We start from the raw sequence: 20,713 nt of genomic DNA, 5'->3' as shown, positions 1-20,713 counted from the left end.
TGGCAGCGGTGCTAGCCCCTCCAAAGTCACTGAATCAGTCCAGGTTCGTCGCCAGTTTTGATGTCATGGGAGTCCACAATTCCTTCCCCAGAGTGAACACTTAGTCTCAGGAACAGACAATCCTGCTCACTGTGTGTCAATCTTTAAAAGTTCCTGAGCGCCTTTGACACCTTTAAACAAGATGTAGAGATGCCGGTGTTGGACTGGGGTGGGCACAGTAAGAAGTCTTACAACACCAGGTTAAAGTCCAACAGGTTTGTTTTGAATCACTAGGTTTCGGAGCACTGCTCCTTCCTCAGGTGAATGGAAGGAAGGAGCAGTGCACCAAAAGCTAGTGATTCAAAACATACCTTTAAACTGGTAACGGTAAGTGAGAGCAAACTGATGCACAGTAACCCAAAAACAAGACACTGTAGTACTTCCTCTCTGCCCTGTTCCTTTTTTGAAGACAGCCCCTGAATTGTGTAAACATAGTTTCAGATTTCCACATTTCAGTAAGAAATATTGAAATGTTTGCTCCACACCCACAGGGTTTCATCTGTTTAAAGCCACAAACAGAAAGGTCCAGTTTTCTCCTGGAGTTTGAGACAAATCAGCTTTTAAAATGTTGCAGAGTTTCAGCCAATGAGGGAGATCGGGGCTCAGTCCCGCCCCATATTCACTCCGATTGGTGGGAGAACCAGCCACTCTCCCTCAGTCACCCAGCCCCACCCCCTCTTCCTATTGGTCCTGACCTTCCGTCAGTCAGCCGGTCATTGTGATGCAGAGCATGAGCAGTCCTGCGACTGTAGGTGGACATCATTGCGCAGACAGAGTTTGGAGCATGCGCAAATCCAGTGTCGGCTTGGGGAGAAAGTCCTTTGTCCCGGAGAAGTGGAGACAGCGTCAGGCGGTGGGTTTGGAAACACTTTGTGGATCCGCAAACCCCTCACAATCATTGTCAGCTCCCTGATTTGCAGCTGCGGGGCTTCTCCCGCCCTCCCGAGAACAGGTCCAGGTTAACGGGCACCATCCTGCTTCAGACACTGAAGGATGGTTCACATCAGAGGATGGGGGAGGGGGACAAGAAATAAGAGCTTCCACTTTGCACTCAAATCAATGAGGACTCTGATCTCTGCCAAGGAAGGAAACCCTGGCAGGTGGGCGGGGAGGATTCACAAACACCCGCTGGAGACCCTGAACCCCCACCTGCAGGTCCCAGGTTTCCAGCTCCCGGGGATTGTTGGCTTCAGGTGTGGCCATCTTGGTGAAGGGACATAGAGTGGGCGGGGCTTCAGGGTCCCAGTGACCAGGAGGCAAAATTGATTAATTGAATTTACTCTCACTTTGCACAGAGGGGCTTGAGAACTGAACACAGCCAGAGGGGAAGGAGGGGGTGAGCTGTAAGGAAAAGAATTGCGAAGGTGGTGTGCAGGGTTTGCCGAGCTGACCAACTCTCATGGTGAAAATTAAGGAACAGCCTGCACTGAAAGGCTGGCGTTCTGCCTGAGCTGGGACCAGGCCGCCTGGGGTAAGTCTCTGCCAGAGCTGTTGGAACACAGAAACAGTAAGGAACATGGTTCTGTGCATTGAGAAAGATCCAATGTATGTGACGGATAACATCCAGGCAGCATGCTGCCTGGGACAGTGGATACACATACATTCCAGTAAAATGTGGGACTGTTAGTCACTGTAGGATTTGCATCCAGCCCCAGGAGGCAACAGAGTCCATGGGATTAGGATTTACTGCTTTACAGGTACAAATCGGGAAAATATGTTTCATGGAAAATAGAATTGTACATTTAGAACTTCTCTCCTCTATTTCAAGTTTTGTAAACTCCTTTTCCAGGGCATGAGAATGGTGGATTTATGAACAGGAAGCTCAAACTGAACATCAGAGCATTATCTGACAGAGTCACTGACTCACCACGGCCTGAATATCATTAGTAATTGATTTGGAAGATGAAATGTTTGTGTGTTCTGTCTGTACGACACCATTTAAAACATCTGTGACTGGAAAACCATCAAGACACTGTGGTAATACCAGGTATTGCGGTACCAGAGAGAGGAATAACCATTGGCTAGACCGCGGGGTCTACCATTGGGCAATGTACATAGCCCCGCCCTGAGAGGCGGGGTATAAGAACCTGTGCCGTACCCAGCAGCCTTCACTTCTGTAACTTCGCTGCTGGGTACAGTTCTATCTGATTAAAGCTGAATCGATATGACTCCACGTGGACTCAAGCGTATTGATTGTGCATCAATTTAATCAGATAAGTACTTTTGAAGGATGGATCTCCGCATCAAGCCGGCGTGCCTTGCAGCTCAGCCCGCACGCAGAAAATGCCACCGAGATTTTTAAGCATTGGCTGGCATGCTTCCAGAGCTACCTCGAGACGGCTGCCGACACCCCCACGGAGAGGCAGAAAATGCACCTCCTACGCTCGCGGGTCGGCCCGGCGAACTACTCCCTGATTGAAGGGGCGGCGAACTATGATAAAGCCATGGAACTGCTGGAAGGACACTACATTCGTCCACTTAATCAGGTCTACGCCCGTCACCTGCTGGCAACGAGACGGCAGAGCCCAGATGAGACGCTAGAAGATTTCTACAGGGCGCTGATCGTGCTGGGCCAAAACTGCGGCTGCCCAGCGGTGACGGCGAATGAGCACTCTGAACTCTTAATTCGAGACGCCTTCGTGGCAGGTATGATATCCCCCGATATTCGCCGAAGGCTGCTCGAAATGGAGACGCTGGGCCTCGCCGAGGCCCGGGCCCTGGCAGGGTCTATGGACGTGGCGTACAGAAACGCCCTGGCGCACGCCCCCGCACGCACCGTGTCCCCCTGGGCTGCGTGGCACCCCACCGCAGCAGGCCTCCCGACTTACCCGCCTAACCCCCAGCCTTACCCGCAAACTCCGCAGGCCTGGGCAGCAAGGCGCCCCGCTACCGCCTCCGGCCAACGCTGCTTCTTCTGCGGCCAGGCGAATCACCCGCGCGCGCGCTGCCCGGCCCGCACCGTCACCTGCAAAGGGTGCGGCAAGAAAGGCCACTATGCCGCGGTCTGCCTCGCCCGCGCGGTGAACGCGGTGTCCAGCGACTACCCTCAGCCATTCCTCCAGCCGCCCACCGCGCAACCACAGCCGTTCCTCCACGCCCCGACCGTTCCAGGCCCACCGCCACACTCCCTTTCCCCAGCCCTGCCGGCCCAACGTGCACCGCAGTTTTTGCCCCGCCAGGCAGCATCGCTGCCACAGCCTTTCTTCTCCACGGCAACCACGCTGGAGGAGTACGCGCAGCCATTTGGTCCCTCGCCGACCCAATCGTCGGGGTCTCCGTCCCCGAACTCCACGGCGACCCCTGGCCGGCGCCATCCTGGCCGACGCCTCAAGCCCCCAGCTGGCTATGCGCTGCCGGGCCAAAACCCCTCGCTGCAGCTAGCCTCTGTCACACTGGAGCAGCATGCGCCGCTAGTTTACTCCTCCCCGCCCAAAACGCCGCAGCTCCAGGCCCCGACCGCCCACCTCACCCCGCCCTGCACCGTGGCCGCGGTCTTCTGCGCACCCGGAACAATGCAGCACGCCCCGCTCCGGGCCCCGATCGGCCAGCGCTCACCGCCCAAAACGCAGTGGCACGCCCCGCTCCAGCGCTCACCTCCACCTCCCTGCCCTAGGGCCACGGCCGACCCACGGGCGCAGTCTTTCTGGCGGGTCCCGGCCGTCCAAGGCCCACCTCCGCCAGTTTGCTCCTCCCCGCCGCCATCGTCCGAGTCCCCGGACTCCACGTGCGATCCATGGCCGGCGCCATCTTGGATGGGGCCTCAAGCCCCCAGCACGGATGGCTACGCGCTGCCCGACCAAAACCCGTTGTTGCAGCTGGCTTCCGCCTCGTGGGAGCAGAGTGCGCCGTCATTTTGTCCCTCCCCGCCGCCATTTTGTTTCTCCCCGCCGCCATCCTCGGAGTCCCCGGACTCCATGTGCGAGCCATGGACGGCATCATCTTGGATGGGGCCTCAAGCCCCCAACACGGCTGACAATGCGCTGCCCGATCTTCACTCCTTGCTGCAGTTGGCCTCCGTCACCCTGGACCAGAGTCGGCCCCGAACGCTAGCAAAGGCCACCACGACGATCGGCATCAACGGCCACATGATGTCATGCCTCATCGACTCCGGGAGCACGGAGAGTTTTGTCCACCCCGACACGGTAAGGCGCTGTTCTCTGGTCACCTACCCCACCCAACAAAGGATCTCCCTGGCCTCCGGGTCACACGCGGTGCAGATAAAAGGGTTCTGCCTCACGAACCTCACCGTCCAAGGCAGGGAATTCCGCAATTTCCGCCTATACGTGCTGCCGCACCTCTGCGCAGCCACCCTTCTGGGACTGGATTTCATGTGCCACCTACAAAGCCTTACTTTTAAATTCGGCGGCCCTATACCCCCCCTTACTGTTTGCGGCCTCGCGACCCTTAAGGTCGACCCGCCTTCCCTGTTTGCGAACCTCACCCCAGATTGCAAACCCGTCGCCACCAGGAGCAGATGGTACAGCGCCCAGGACCGGACCTTAATCAGGTCCGAGGTCCAAAGGATGCTGAAGGAAGGGGTCATCGAAGCGAGCAACAGCCCCTGGAGGGCTCAAGTAGTGGTGGTAAAGACCAGGGAGAAGCATAGGATGGTCATAGACTATAGCCAGACCATCAACCGGTTTACGCAACTGGACGCGTACCCCCTCCCCCGTATAGCCGACCTGGTGAACAGGATCGCGCAATACAAAGTCTTCTCCACGGTGGATCTCACGTCTGCCTACCACCAGCTACCCCTCCGTACTAGTGACCGCCAGTACATTGCCTTCGAAGCAGATGGGCGGCTCTACCACTTTTTAAGGGTTCCCTTCGGTGTCACAAATGGGGTCTCGGTCTTCCAGCGTGAGATGGACCGAATGGTTGACCGGTACGGCTTACATGCAACGTTCCCGTATCTTGACAACGTCACCATCTGCGGCCATGACCAGCTGTGGACCACGACTCCAACCTCCGTAAATTTCTCCAGACCGCGCACCTCCTGAATCTGACCTACAATAAGGAGAAGTGCGTGTTTAGCACCAACCGTCTCGCCATCCTAGGCTACGTAGTGCGAAATGGAGTCATAGGCCCCGACCCCGAACGCATGCGCCCCCTTATGGAGTTCCCACTCCCTCACTGCCCCAAGGCCCTAAAGCGCTGCCTCAGCTTCTTTAGTTACTGTGCACAATGGGTCCCTAATTACGCCGACAAGGCCCGATCCCTAATCCAATCCACGACCTTCCCCCTGTCGACGGAGGCCCGCCAGGCCTTCTGCCGCATCAAAGCGGACATCGCAAATGCCACGATGCACGCCATCGACGAGTCCCTCCCCTTCCAGGTCGAGAGCGACGCGTCTGACGTAGCTCTGGCCACTACCCTCAACCAAGCAGGCAGGCCCGTGGCTTTCTTCTCCCGCACTCTCCATGCTTCCGAAATTCGCCACTCCTCGGTCGAAAAGGAGGCCCAGGCCATAGTGGAAGCTGTGCGGCACTGGAGGCATTACCTGGCCGGCAGGAGATTCACTCTCCTCACGGACCAACGGTCGGTGGCCTTCATGTTCGATAATGCACAGCGGGGCAAGATCAAGAATGACAAGATCTTGCGGTGGAGGATCGAACTCTCCACCTTCAATTACGAGATCTTGTACCGTCCCGGGAAGCTGAACGAGCCTCCTGATGCCCTATCCCGCGGCACTTGTGCCACCGCGCAAGTAGACCACCTCCGAGCCCTCCACGAGGACCTCTGCCACCCGGGAGTCACCCGGTTCTTCCATTTCGTTAAGTCCCGGAACCTGCCTTACTCCATCGAGGAGGTCAGGACTGTCGCCAGGGACTGCCAAATCTGCGCGGAGTGCAAACCGCACTTCTACTGACCAGAGAGGGCGCATCTGATCAAGGCTTCCTGTCCCTTTGAACGCCTCAGCATGGACTTCAAAGGGCCCTCCATCGACCGCAACACGTACTTCCTTAACGTGATTGATGAGTACTCCCGGTTCGCAATCGCCATCCCCTGCCCGGATATGACCACAACCACCATCATCAAGGCACTCCAAACTATTTTTACACTGTTCGGTTTCCCCGCATCCATCCACAGTGATAGGGTTCCTCCTTTATGAGCGACGAGCTGCGCCAGTTCCTGCTTAGCAAAGGCCTCGAGCAGGACGACCAGCCACAGCAGTCTCCCGCTGGCAAGAAGTCCTCCCAGCCCTGCACTCCATTCGGTCACTGCTATGTACTACCACGAACCAGACACCTCATGAACGTCTCCTGGTTTTCCCCAGGAAGTCCTCCGCGGGGACCTCGCTCCCAACCTGGCTAGCAACACCTGGAACTGTTCTGCTGCGGAAACATGCGAGGGCGCACAAGTCGGACACGTTGGTCAAAAGGGTCCATCTGTTGCATGCCAACCCCCAGTACGCCTACATAGCATTTCCCGACGGACGCCAAGACACGGTCTCCCTCCGGGACCTGGCGCCCGCCGGAGCACCACGCGCGCCTGAGCCACTGCCACCCCCCCCCCCCCCCCCGTACCTGACCGGAGGGTCAGTACTGCCGCCAGAACCCTGACCCGGAGCCGAGCAGGCACCGACGCCCCCTTCAGGCACCCCTTCCTTCTGCCCATCCTTCGACCTTACAGTGCCGACTAGGGGTGGCGAAACTGCCTGGGAGGAAGACACCACGTTCCCGGAGTCACTACTGCCGGGGCCCTCACCAGGATTGCCGCCAAAACTTAGACGCTCCAGTAGGACGACCAGGCCGATCGATCGTCTGATTGCAGCACCATGAAGAAGAATTAACAATGCAAGAACGTTCTCCGCAACCCTCAATAGCATGGTACCTGCAATACCTGGTCCTACCAGAAAAAGGCGCCAGCAATACTGGCCATCACCCCGCTGGCTCTTTTTTTAACAGGGGGTGAATGTGGTAATACCAGGTATTGCGGTACCAGAGAGAGGAATAACCATTGGCTAGACCGCGGGGTCTACCATTGGGCAATGTACATAGCCCCGCCCTGAGAGGCGGGGTATAGGAACCTGTGCCGTACCCAGCAGCCTTCACTTCTGTAACTTCGCTGCTGGGTACAGTTCTATCTGATTAAAGCTGAATCGATATGACTCCACGTGGACTCAAGCGTATTGATTGTGCATCAGACACACACTGGAGTGAAAGGTTCCAGTACACTCAATGTACAAAGAGCTTTAACCAGTTAAACAGCCTGTAAAAAACATTACACGATTCACAGAGTGAAAAAAACTTAATTGTGTTCTGTTTGTACAAAGCTTCAACTGATTCTCCAAATTGGAGAGATACGAGGAAACTGGCACCATGGAGAAACCGTGGAAATGTCAGGACTGTGGTAAAGGATTCAATCCCTCATCCCGACTGGAAATCCATCGACGCGTTCACACTGGGGAAAGGCCGTTCATCTGTTCTGTGTGAGAGGCGATTCACTCAGTTATCTGGCCTTCGGTTGCACCAGCGAGTTCACACTGAGAAGGCACCATTCAGCTGCACAACCTGTGAGAGAAATTCAAGTCCTTATCCATCCTCACTGAACACCAGCGAATTCACACGGGTCAGAAACCATACATTTGCTTTGTGTGTGGGTAGGGATTCACTCAGATATTCACCCTCCAATCACACCACCAAATGCACACAAATGGGGATGCATTCAGGTGCACCACCTGTGGAGCGGGTTTCAGTCAGTCAGCTGACCTCAGTGAGCACCAACGCACTCACACTGGGGAGAAGCCGTTCACCTGCTCCGTGTGTGGGAAGGGATTCCCTTGGTCATCCCAACTGCTGACACATCAGTGGGATCACACCGGGGGGAGACAGTTCACCTGCTCCTTGTGTGGAGCAGGATTCACTCAGTCACAACACCTGCTGAGACACCAGCGAGTTCACAAATGAGTGCAGGGACTGGAACCTGCTGTTTTGCTGCTGCTAAACACATCCAGGATTGATAGTCTGACAATATCTGGTTTGATTCTGCTGATGTTAACAATCCCTTTAACTGGCTGCAGTTTAATATTCTGAAGATGTCACTGATTTCCAGGACTGCAATGTCCCTTTTTAAAAGCAGCGCCTGTGATCTTTTTCCTTAATTCAAGAACTCTTAGCAGGAACACTTTACAGTAAAATTATGAACATGCATTCAATCCTAAATTGATCTTTGATGCAAATCAGGGTCTGGAAGGTTCCACTGATTAACATCTCCAATTAGAAAGTGCAGATTAATCCTTCCTGACAATTCTTACTGACGTCTTCAGTGTTATGTCCATTTGGAAATTAAATTGTGAAGGAAGCGAAACTACACAGTGAAATATTGTACAGGCCCTATGAAAATGGACATAAACACTTAACAGCAACATTGATATTGATAAAGTTTGGAAGTTGCTGAGTTGAACCACTTCTGACACAACAGCAGCAACATTTGGTAAAGGTGGAACTCACAAGAAAGACTGGTTTGAGAGCCACTCAGTAGAGATGACATCTGTCGTTGAATCAAAAAGCAAAGCCGACCTGAAGTACAACATAAACTAGAACACTGCATCATGGGAAAGTAGCCAAGACAGTTGTGTAAAAATCGGGGACATACTCTGTAAATAAACATTGGATCAGTCGGTGTCAATGATTCCAGACTGACTGTGACAATGGAAATCTCTGCCTGATGGGATCAAGAGGGTGCTTCGTCCGACCATCACCAAAGTTGCCCGGCTGAAATTGGCAGGTGGTGAAGTTCTCACCGACAGAAGTAAACAGATGTCTCGCTGGGTTGATCACGACTGCGAGCTGTGCTCCTGTAAAAACGGACATCTCCCAGTCTCTGTTTGACTCTCTCGCTGGTTGAGTTGGACGAGGAACACTCATCCCTTGAGCTATAAAAGGCCATTGATTGCTGAGCAAGCAGAAAGGCATCGGGCCTTCTGAACTGCTCAAACACGGAAAGTCCCATCAACAGTCACACCTTCATGGCCTCCTCCATCTCTGATGGATGACAGGAACCATTCCATATGCGTGATGCAAACATCATCACAATTTTTTTTAAAACAGCAGTGAGAGAGGAGGTTGCAACAACTGCAGGGGCATCTCACTCCTTAACATCACTGAGAAGATCTTCACTAAGTCATGTTAAAAAGATTCCACCTTCTTGCTGACTGAGTGTCAGCCATTGACCCTAATGGGTCATTAAGACCCATTTGTATTATTTATATCCTCTCGTTGGCGTGTGCTAGAACCCTGATCCCAGCGGGGGGCGGGTGTCAGAGCATCGCATTTGGATCGACGCCTGGCGCCAATATCGATTTTACGATTCTCCGCTGCATCTGGGACCCCGCTGTGAGCGGTGGAGAATCCAGCTCAATGTGTATAAACATCTCCTACATTCATCACAAGTGTCTGGCAGCTGCCTTTCTATTCCAGGCTGACATAGTCTCTGCCATTATAGGTAGAAAGAGATGATTTCTGTTCAGGGTTTGGTGTTTGGGAAGACACTCACAGACTCCGTTAGCAGCAGTTTGTCAAATGGCCTTCCGGTAGCTCCCTCTGCAGTTGGACAGTGCAGTTCACGGATGGTCTGATAGAAGCTCTTCAGATGCATCTGAATTGGAGACGTGAATCCTTTTGTTCTGCTGACTCATAGGCAGAGGGTCAGCCATTTTATTGGTTGTTGTTCATCCAAAAAGTCCAGTTTAAACATAAGAAATGCAATAAGGCTTCTGTCCTATCGCATTAAGTGGAGTCGGCCAATGGTACGGAGATGAAAATAGTCTCGTGGATATATAGTTGAAAACTCAGCTTGGGGTGAAATATTTTGTGTAGGGTGTGAAACAGGGTTCAGCCTGAGACAATTCCCAGGGAGTGGGATGGAGTCAGTGGATAGGGAATGGAGTTTGTAGTGGGGATTGAAGAGGGATGGAGTCAGTGGATAGGGAATGGAGTTTGTAGAGGGGATTGAAGAGGGATGGAGTCAGTGGATAGGGAATGGAGTTTGTAGAGGGGATTGAAGAGGGATGGAGTCTGTGTAGGGAATGGAGTTTGTAGACGGGATTGAAGAGGGATGGAGTCAGTGGGTAGGGAATGGAGTTTGTAGTGGGGATTGAAGAGGGATGGAGTCTGTGTAGGGAATGGAGTTTGGAGTGAGGATTGAAGCGGATGGAGTCAGTGGGGAGGGAATGGAGTTTGTAGAGGGGATTGAAGAGGGATGGAGTCTGTGTAGGGAATGGCGTTTGTAGTGGGGATTGAAGCGGGATGCAGCTTGTGGAGGGAATGGAGTTTGTAGATGGGATTGAGGAGGGATTATCATAGAATTTACAGTGCAGAAGGAGGCCATTCGGCCCATCGAGTCTGCACCAGCTCTTGGAAAGAGCACCCTACCCAAAGTCAACACCTCCACCCTATCCCCATAACCCAGTAACCCCACCCAACACAAGGGCAATTTTGGGCACTAAGGGCAATTTATCATGGCCAATCCACCTAACCTGCACATCTTTGGACTGTGGGAGGAAACCGGAGCATCCGGAGTAAACCCATGCACAAAGGGGGAGGATGTGCAGACTCCGCACAGACAGTGACCCAAGCCGGAATCGAACCTGGGACCCTGGGGCTGTGAAGCAATTGTGCTATCCACAATGCTACCGTGGGATGGAGTCAGTTAGTAGGGAATGGAGTTCGTAGAGGGGATTGAAGAGGGATGAAATCAGTGAGTAGGGAATGGAATTTGTCGTGAGGATTGGAGTCAGTGGGGAGGGAATGGAGTTTGTAGAGGGGATTGAAGAGGGATGGAGTCAGTGGGTAGGGAATGGAGTTTGTCATGAGGATTGAAGAGGGATGGAGTCAGTGAGTAGGGAATGGAGTTTGTAAAGGGGATTGAAGACAATGGATTCATTCTACATATTTAAATGGAGGAAGTTTGTGTTCATCCAGTCTGAATGTCAGACAAGTCAGAATGGTGTGTGACCTGGAGAGGAATTTGGAGGTGAAGATGTTCACATAAACCTGCTATCCCAGTCCATCGAGGTGGTGGAAGGGGAGAGTTTGGGAGGTGCTGCCAAGTTCTGGTCAATTGTAGATATGTAAAATCTGTCTCCCTGCCCACTGCCTCGACCCCACCAAATGACCAGGTTCAGCTCAATTTCACAAGCTGTCTTTGTGTTTTTGTGAGTTCTCACTCCCTTATTTCTGTTTTAACTCAATTTCACAGGGTATTGGAAGGGGAGGACTTTCTGTCGGGAAACTGAAACCAAACATCACATCCGGATCTGACAGTCGCCTAATTTATCACAACCTGAATATGATCGGATTTTGAACATGGAAGGAAAAAGCACCTATCACAGTGAGGAAAAACCGTCCACGTGTTCTGTGTGTGGACGAGACTTCAGCCAATCCGGCCGGTCGAACCACAAGCATCGTCACACTGAGGAGAAACTGTGGAAATGTGGAGACTGTGGGAAGGGTTTTGATTATCCAGTTAGGCTGGAAATTCATTGGCGAATTCACACTGGGGAGCGACCGTTCACCTGTCCCAAGTGTGGGAAGGGATTCACTACCTCGTCCCACCTGCTGACACACCAGCGAGTTCACACCGGGGAGAGGCCCTTCACCTGCTCCGAGTGTGGGAAGGGATTCACTCAGTCATCAAACCTGCTGACACACCAGCGAATGCACGCTGGGGAGAGACCATTCACCTGCTCCGAGTGTGGGAAGGGATTCACCATTTCAGCCCACCTGCTGAGACACCAGCGAGTTCACTCTGACGAGAGACCTTTTAGATGCCCAGATTGTGGGAAAGGCTATAAAAGTTCTGGGGAGCTGATGTCCCATCAACGTGTTCACACTGACGAGAAGCCATTCAGGTGCTCTCTCTGCGGGACTGGGTTCAAGCAATCATCTGACCTCACTGTACACCAGCGCACTCACACTGGGGAGAAGCCGTTCTCATGCTCCGTGTGTGGGAAGAGATTCAATCAGACATGTACGCTTCAGAGACACCAGCAAGTTCACACTGGGGAGAGGCCATTCACCTGTTCTGTGTGTGGGAAGAGGTTTGGTCGGTCGTCCACTCTGCTGAGACACCAGCGAGTTCACAAGTAACTGCAATGAGTGGACTTTCCTGTAAATCACATCCAGGCCTGGACTGGAGGAGCAGCCAGATTGGGAGAGACTGAATCTGATTGGAGGAGCTGTTTCTCACACATTCTGTCTCTCCCACATTCAGGGGAAAGTTAACTTTCAATGGTCACCCCAGTGGTGAATTTTAATGGTCATTTGGGGGGGTTTTGATGAGCAGAATTTGCCCACCTCCCCCATTGAAATTACACCTTGTTCCAGTTCTCAACATCTCCAATTAGAAAGTGCTGATTAATCCTTGCTGACAATTCTTGCTGACATCCACATAAATTATCAAGGAACGTGAAACAAAACAGTGAAGTATTTCACAGACACAACAATAAAAGCTCCAACAATCAACATTGATATTGATGAGATTTGGAAGTCGCTGAGCTGAATCATTTCTGACACAGCAGCAGCAACATTTGGTAAAGATGGAACCCACAACACAGGCTGGTTTGAGAGCCACTCAGCAGTGATGACATCTGTCTTTGAAGCAAAAGCAAAAAGCAAAGCCGACCTGATGTACAACATAAAACCAACACCGAGAACACTGCATCCCTGAAAATAACCAAGAAAGTTGTGTAAAATTCAGGGAGAATGTGTGAAATAATCACTGGATCAGACGACATCACAAAATGTGAATTGCCTCTGAAACCTACTGTGTTTGATTGGATTAAGAGGACGCTTGGTTCTTCCTTCACCAACATTGCCCAACTGAAATCGGCAGATGCTGAAGTTCTCACTGACAGATCTAAACAGATTACCTGCTGCGTTGAACACGACTGTGAGCTGTATCCCTGTGAGACAAACATCTCCCATTCTCTGTTTGACTCTCTTGCAGCTTCCTGTCGCAGTTGAATTGGATGAAATGCCATCACTTGAGCTGGAAAAAGCCATTGATTGCTGAGCAAGCAGAAAGGCACCCAGAAAGGCTTGAATTCCAGCTGAACTGCTCAAACACGGAAATTCCCATTGCCTGCCACACCTTCATAATCTCCTCCTCTGTTGGGAGGTAGGATCCATTTCACAGGAAACGTGTGACACAAATATCACAATCTACAAAAACAGCAGTGACAGAGGAGATTGCAGCATCTACAGGGACATCTCACTCCTTAGCATCACAGGGAAGACTTTCACTCGGGTCATATTTAAAGATTCATCTACTTGCAGACTGAGTGCATCCAGAAGCACAGTGCAGTTTCTGTGCTGACAGATCTACAGTGAACATGATCTTCTCTACACACCAGCTACAAGAGAAGTGAACAATTGGTGTTTAATCTAAAATGCTGCCAGCTCCTGCCAGCTATAGATACTGAGTGAAAGTAAACCTTTCAGTGTGAATCACAATTTACTGGTACTATTGGAAAAGGCACCAAAATGTTTGATTCACAAAAATAAACTTCAGCCTCGAAGTTATATTTCAGAGCTCACAAGCTGTGGGAAGCTCCACCCTCTTTAACACTTTTTGGTCTAAAAATGTTGAAGCATTTGTTTACCCACAAAAGCTAACTTTTTTAACTTTGATTTTTCCTGAGATATAATAGTGATTGGGAAAGACACCTGAAGAAAGAAAACAATTGGGAAAAACTAGGAAAAATACTAAAATCATTGGAAAAACAAAGATCAAAATGGTGTCTCGTTCATCTTTAATCTGGAAATATGTAAAGTGACACAATTGTGCCCATTTGTGAATGTTTGCTTCACCCTTTTACAATCAAGCAACATGGTGAGAATTTAAACTAAAGATTCTGTTTTTTAAAGATTTGGCTTCATCCCATTTGTTATAGTCCAAGACAAATTGCCTGAAAACGGGAGATATGAGATTTTCCCCCAAACCGATCTGTACCTCTGTCTCTAATCTATATATACCGGATGATGTGAGTGTTTAATGGACAGTAGATTCCGCAGTCTCTTGTGGGAAGCCCTGTTTTCAAAGAAAATAAATCACACCAGCAACTGGGAATTGGAATAATTCACTCTGGATCTAGTTCAATGAAACAGACAAACTGGATATCCACGTACATGCTAGAGGAAGTCAGGAAAGTGTAGAGGAGACAATAATTGATAGTTTTCTCTTGATTTTTGTGTCCTTCCTTCTGCACTTAAAAATAACGGAATCTGACAGTCTGGTCACTACCTGACGGCATTGGAACCATAGAGAGACAGGCAAACATCCTCATGGAGACGCGTCTGTCATCTTTTTAACAACATTAAAGTCCATCAATGGGCTGTAACAGATGGCAGATGAAAGCTCATTTTTTCCAATTAAGGGGCTGTTTAGCACAGGGCTAAATCGCTGGCTTTGAAGGCAGGCCAGCAGCACGGTTCAATTCCCGTAACAGCCTCCCCGAACAGGCGCCGGAATGTGGCGACTAGGGGCTTTTCACAGTAACTTAATTTGAAGCCTGCTTGTGACAATAAGTGATTTTCATTCATTCATTCATTTCATTTAGGGTGGCCAAACCCACGCAAACACGGGGAGAATGTGCAAACTCCACACGGACAGTGACCCAGAGCCGGAATCGAACCTGGGACCTCGGCGCCGTGAGGCAGCAGTGCTAACCATTGTGCCACCATGCTGCCCTGGATGGAACATCCTTTTGGGATACAGATGTGTGTGCAGATGTGATATGTTACATGTAGTGTCAGTAATTTGTGGAAACACATGGTGACCCTGCACTGGAGAACATGTCCCAGACATGTTCAGCTACACGACTGCAGAACAACATTGAGAGATTAACGCAGAATGAGAGAGCAGAAGAGGCACTGTGGCACAGTGGTTAGTACCGCTGCCTCAATGAGCAGCATTGTGGCACAGCGGTTAGCACAGCTGCCTCAATGAGCAGCACAGTGGCATAGCTGTTGGCACCGCTGCCTCATGGCGCCAAGGACCCGGGTTCTATCCCGGCCCCAGGTCACTGTCCATGTGGAGTTTGGACATTCTCCCCCTTTTCTGCGTGGGTCTCACCCCCACAACCCAAAGATGTGCAGGGAAAGTGGATTGGTCACGCTAAATTGCCACTTAATTGGAAAAAAAATAATTGGTTACTCTAATTTTATTTTTTTTAAATGAGAGAGCATTTAAAGTTATCAAGACATTGACATATCTTGCACAGAGAATCTGCCTTTAAAACAATCAGGACAGAATTAAACTCACTGGAATCTATCAGAGGGAGTGAAATTAAAGTGAAGCGAGATCTCAAATCTGGATTTAGAAAATATCCACAAGGTGAATGCAGGTGAAGAGGGACCGGACAATCTTTGAAGTTTGTGCCTGAACCTTTGTTTCAACCAGATGTGTTTACGATGCCAATAATTTTCAATTGTGAGAGATGAAGTGCAGGTGGGGAAAATAAAACTCAGTCAATAATGATCACATTTTACTGGAAAAGATTTTACATTTATTCTCGGGTTTGTGTTGCTGATTCTGATCATTTCAGTAACTTTAGAATGTTATCTATGTAATGTAACAAGAAATTCGGAAAAGAAGCTTGTAGTTTAGAAATAGCTGGGTTAATCAGAAATCAGATTGTGAGACGTCAATAAGGATAATCCCTATTCAAGATGGGGAGATCTGGAAGAAATCGCTGACTAATAACTTAATAAAATCTTCAGAAATGTATTGTTTATCGGAATAGCTGTGTGTGTGTGTCTCTGTCTTGCTTAGAAATAAAGATTCCTTGCTTGACAAACACAGGGAACTGTATCCCAGTATTACCTCATAGGGATGGAGTTAGGGAATGGAATTTGTGTTGGTGACTGAAGACAATGAATTTGGTCTTCCCAATCTTTAATTGGAAGACATTTCTGCTCATCCAGTATTGGATGTGGGATAAGCAGTTTGATAATTTTAGTAACAGTGGAGAAATGGAGAGGGATGGGGGTGAGGTAGAGCTGGGTGTTGTCAGTGTCCATGTGAAAAGTAACACGGTGCTTTTGGATGATGTCACCGAGTGGCAGCGTGTAGATGGGAAATAGGAGGGGCCGAGGATAGATCCTTTTTTTAAGATGGGTGATGTCGGTGGATTTAAAGGTGAGAGGGACAGTACCAGAAGAGAGAGACCTGTTGACATTATCAGCTAACATGGGGAAGTTGGGTGATCAGTAGTTCAGTCAGTGAGAATAGGGTCAAAGCAACAGAAGGTGGGTCTCATGGACAAGATGAGAACTGAGAGGGCACGAGAGAAGATGGCAGAGAAACTGGAGAAAGGTGTAAGCTCAGGGCTCAGAAACAAAAGTCTGCCCCTGCTGGGTTAGTGGGAGGGAAGCAGCAGAGGCAGCTGATCAGATTGTCTCAATCTCAGTGACAAAGAAGCTCCATCCGCTCCTCACATTTGTTGTTGGGAGTTGAGGATTTCGGAGATGGGACAGGGAAAACACTTCAAAAGGAACTAATTCATGTTTGAGATATGAAAAACTCAACAGACTGCTTAACACAAAGTTTGTTTTGTTTGGCCTTTTGCAAGATCTAAACCGTGTAAGTGGACCCCAATGAACATGGTTCAGTCCTGGATGTAATTACAACAAAATCCCATCACTGTAGTTTCTTATGCCCTCGCTGGTGTCTCAGTAGATTGGATGACTGACTGAATCCCTTCCCACACTCGGAGCAGGTGAACGGCCTCTCCCCAGTGTGAGTGCGCTGGTGCAGAACAAGCTCAAATAATCGCCTGAATCCCTTTCCACACTGAGAGCATCTGAAGGGTCTCTCATCAGTGTGACCACGTTGATGGTGCATCAGAACCCCAGAACTTTTATAGCACTTCCCACAGTCTGGGCATTTAAATGGTCTATCCACAGTGTGAACTCGCTGGTGTGTTACCAAGTTGGATGAATCTGTGAATCCCTTCCCACACTCAGAGCAGACAAATTGTCTTTCATTGGCATGATGCCGCTGGTGTGTTCGCAGTGAAGAAGACTGATTAAATCCTTTCCCACACTCGGAGCAGGTGAACGGCCTCTCCCCAGTGTGAGTGCGCTGGTGTATAGTGAGTGCAGCTGATCTCTTGAACCCAGTCCCACAGTGAGAGCACCTGAATGGTCTTTCGTCAGTGTGAACTCGCTGATGGTATACCAGTTCCTGGAAATTTACATACCCATTTCCACAGTCTGGGCATTTAAAATGTCTCTCATCAGTGTGAACTCGCTGATGATGTATCAGCAGGTTGGATGATTGAGTGAATCCCTTCCCACACACAGAGCAGATGAACGGCCTCTCCCCACTGTGAACCCGCTGGTGTCTCAGCAGATCAGATGACTGAGTGAATCCCTTCCCACATGTGGAGCAGGTGAATGGCCTCTCCCCAGTGTGAGTCCGTCGATGAGTTTCCAGTGTAGACGGGTAAATGAATCCCTTCCCACAGTCTCCACATCTCCATGGTTTCTCCTCACTGTGAACTGTGCTTTTTATTTCCATCTTCAATATACAATGATATTCAGGTTATGAAAAATTGAGCGACTCTGTCAGATCCTGATGTGATGTTTGGTTTCAATTTCCTTACTGCAAATCCTCCTCTTCTAATGCCCTGTGAAATAGATTTAAAACAGAAAAAAGGGAGTGAAAGAGCCACAAAAAAACAAAGTCAGGTTGTGAAATTGAGCTGAATAAATCTGGTCACTGGCACTAGGAAAAATTGACCATGAAAACTGATGGATTGTTTTAAAATACCAACTGGTTCACTGATGCTCTTCAGGGACGAGATCCTGCCAACCGGTCTGGGCCGATACGAGACACTAGCCTCTATCGGGAAAGAGAGAGAGGTGGGAGCACAATGGGTGAGTGGATCGTATATATCTAAAACTCAGCCAGAACTTTGACAGAATCTCCCAAACTGAGGTTGGAGGTTGACTCCACCACCTCGAAAGACCAGGGTGGCAGGCGTATGTGAACAGCATCATATTCAAGTTACAATCCAAGTCACACCATCCTGACTTGTCTGACATCCAGTACTGGGTTAACAGAAATTTCCTCCATTTAAATATGGAAAGATCTAAGTCACTGTCTTCAGTCCCCACAACAAACTCAACTCCCGACCCACTGACTCCATTAACTCGCCATGAAAACAGTGCGAGGCTGAACCAGGCTGTTCATAACCATGGGAAAATACTTCTTGAAATCTGAAATAAAAACAGAAAATGCAGAATAAAGCCAACAGGTCTGACAGCATCTATGGAGAAAGAAACAGAGTTAACATTTCAGTCCATTTAACACCTTCAGAGCCGCCAGCTGAGTTTCCATCTCATTCAAATCACTGGACTTGGTCCTGTCTCAGATTTGTGAAACTCTCATCGATTCCTTTATTACCTCTCGACTTCGCTATTCCTGCACACTCATGACCAGCCTCCCACATTCAACCTGTGATAAACTTGAGTTTATCCCAGTCTCTGCTGCCTCTGTTCTCTGCACTAATTTCGATTCACTCACTCATCACCCTGTCCACACTGCGCATGCGGCTGCCGTAGTCCACACTGCGCATGCGGCTGTCGGAGTCCACACTGCGCATTGATCAACACAGGCTCCTGGTTAAACAGCAACTCAATTTATAATTCTCGCCTTTCTTTTCAAATCTCTCCATGATATTGCTCATCTCCATTTCCAGTCACACAGATGTTTGAATATTTTTTTTCCACACACTTACATTTTGGTTCTGACGAACCGAGTGACTGTCATATTTTGATCTGATGTTTGGTTTGCCTTTGCCGTCTTCAAATTCTGTTCTTCTAACGTCCTGTAATAAGAAGTCATCACACTATCAGTCCAAGATTAAACATTGAGAAGAGGCAAACATATCTCTTGGTTTGAGATTGCTATGTGTACTAACCCCCTGTAAAAGGAGTTTGCAGAATCCATCCGTCAGTCCAGTAGAGAAATTCACAACATTCTCTCCTCCTGCTGGCAGGGTTCACCGCGCATGCGCCCTGCTGCAGATTATTAAATTTGGTGGAAATGGTTTTGGGCCTTTCAGCAGCTGCTGCCTCCGCCCCGTTTGGGGCAAATGCGCGACCGATCGGTTCTTATTTGCGTTTTGAGTCCTGCACTGGATGTTTATGAAGCCTCAGCACCCAATCCGCCACCTCCATTACCCGGCCACAAGCGGCTGTTTCTGTCTAATCGCGGAAACCAAATGATCTCCTCCCTGCGGCGGCTGCCGGAGTCCACACTGCGCATGCGGCTGTCGGAGTCCACACTGCGCATGCGGCTGTCGGAGTCCACACCGCATTAAACAATCTAAGTCACACTGCGCATGTCGAATAGCGGCGGACAGTGAGAGTGGAGAATGTTCATTGATTCACATTCGGCTCTGAGGCCGCACTCAGGATTTGTAAACCCCGCCCCCGACACTGACCTCTCACCTGACACCTCACAATGCCCGGGTAATGATTGACGGCAGCTCCGGACCAATAGGAAGGGGACGGGGCAGGGCGACATCGGAGTTGGGAGCAGGAGGCGGCCACTCAGCCCCTCGAGCCTGCTGCACCATTCAATACCATCATGGCTGATCTGATTGGAATCTCATTCCACATTGCCGCCCACCACCGATAAAAAAAATATCTACCTCTGGCTGAAAAATATTCAGTGACTGCATCCGCCACCCAAGATTTCCAAAGACTCACGACCTTCAGAGTGAAAAATAATTCTCATCTCAATTCTAACGGGTGATCCCTTATTGTTAAACAGTGACCCCGAGTTCTAGATTCTCTGACAAGAGGAAACATCCTCCACACATCCAGTTTTGTCAAGACCCTTCAGAGTCTTATATGATTCAATATAGTCACCCCTCACTCTTCTAAACTGGAGAGGATACAAGCCTGGCCTATCCAGCCTTTCCTCATAAGGCAACCCATCCATTCCAGGTATTAATCTCGTAAACTTTCTCTGAATGACCTCCAACACACTTACAGCCTTTCTTAAATAAGGAGATCTGTCTGATGTGGAGTTTGCACATTCTCCCCGTGTCTGCGTGGGTCTCGTCTCGCCCCCACAACCTAAAGATGTGAAAGGCTGGGGGATTGGCCACGCTAAATTGCCCCTCAATTGGACTTTAAAAAAAAAATAAGACCAACAATGTACCCTGTGCTCCACGTGCAGTCTCACTAATGCCCTGTATAACTGAAGCATAACCTCCCCAGTTTGTATTCAATTCCCCTCACTATAAATATTCTATTAAAATTCAAATAACATTCCATTAGCTCTCCTAACTACTTGCTGTTCTTGCATGCTAGCCTTTTGTGATTAATGCACAATAACACCTCGGCTCCTCTGTATCACAGAACTCTAAAAGTCACCATTTGGACAATATGCCTATTCTCTTCCTAACAAAATGGGCATTTTCACATTTTCCCACATTATATTCCATTTGCCAGGCCTTTGCCCACTCACTTAACCTATCTATATCCCTCTGTGGCTGTATTGTATTCCTCACAATTTAGTGTCCCACCTTTCTTTGTGTTATCAGCAAATTTAGCAACAGAACATTTAGTAACTTCATCCATGTAATTTATATAGATTATAATAAGTTGAGTCCCCAGTACTGATCCCTATGGCACACCACTCATCACATCCT

At 49.5% G+C, this 20,713-nt stretch overlaps 1 long non-coding RNA gene across 1 annotated transcript; it reads right to left on the bottom strand.

The window, feature by feature from the left end:
- Positions 1–15,516: 15,516 nt before the first annotated feature.
- On the bottom strand, positions 15,517–19,336 carry LOC140419653 (uncharacterized). The gene is made up of 3 exons (XR_011945951.1): positions 18,971–19,336; positions 18,788–18,877; positions 15,517–17,674 (listed from the first exon to the last, which is right to left on the bottom strand). It is a non-coding gene; the product is annotated as an uncharacterized lncRNA (long non-coding RNA).
- Between the last annotated feature and the right edge of the window lie 1,377 nt (positions 19,337–20,713).

The sequence above is a fragment of the Scyliorhinus torazame genome, chromosome 5 (genome assembly GCF_047496885.1).
Source record: "Scyliorhinus torazame isolate Kashiwa2021f chromosome 5, sScyTor2.1, whole genome shotgun sequence".
NCBI lineage: Eukaryota > Metazoa > Chordata > Chondrichthyes > Carcharhiniformes > Scyliorhinidae > Scyliorhinus > Scyliorhinus torazame.
This window is presented reverse-complemented; position numbering and strand designations above follow the sequence as displayed.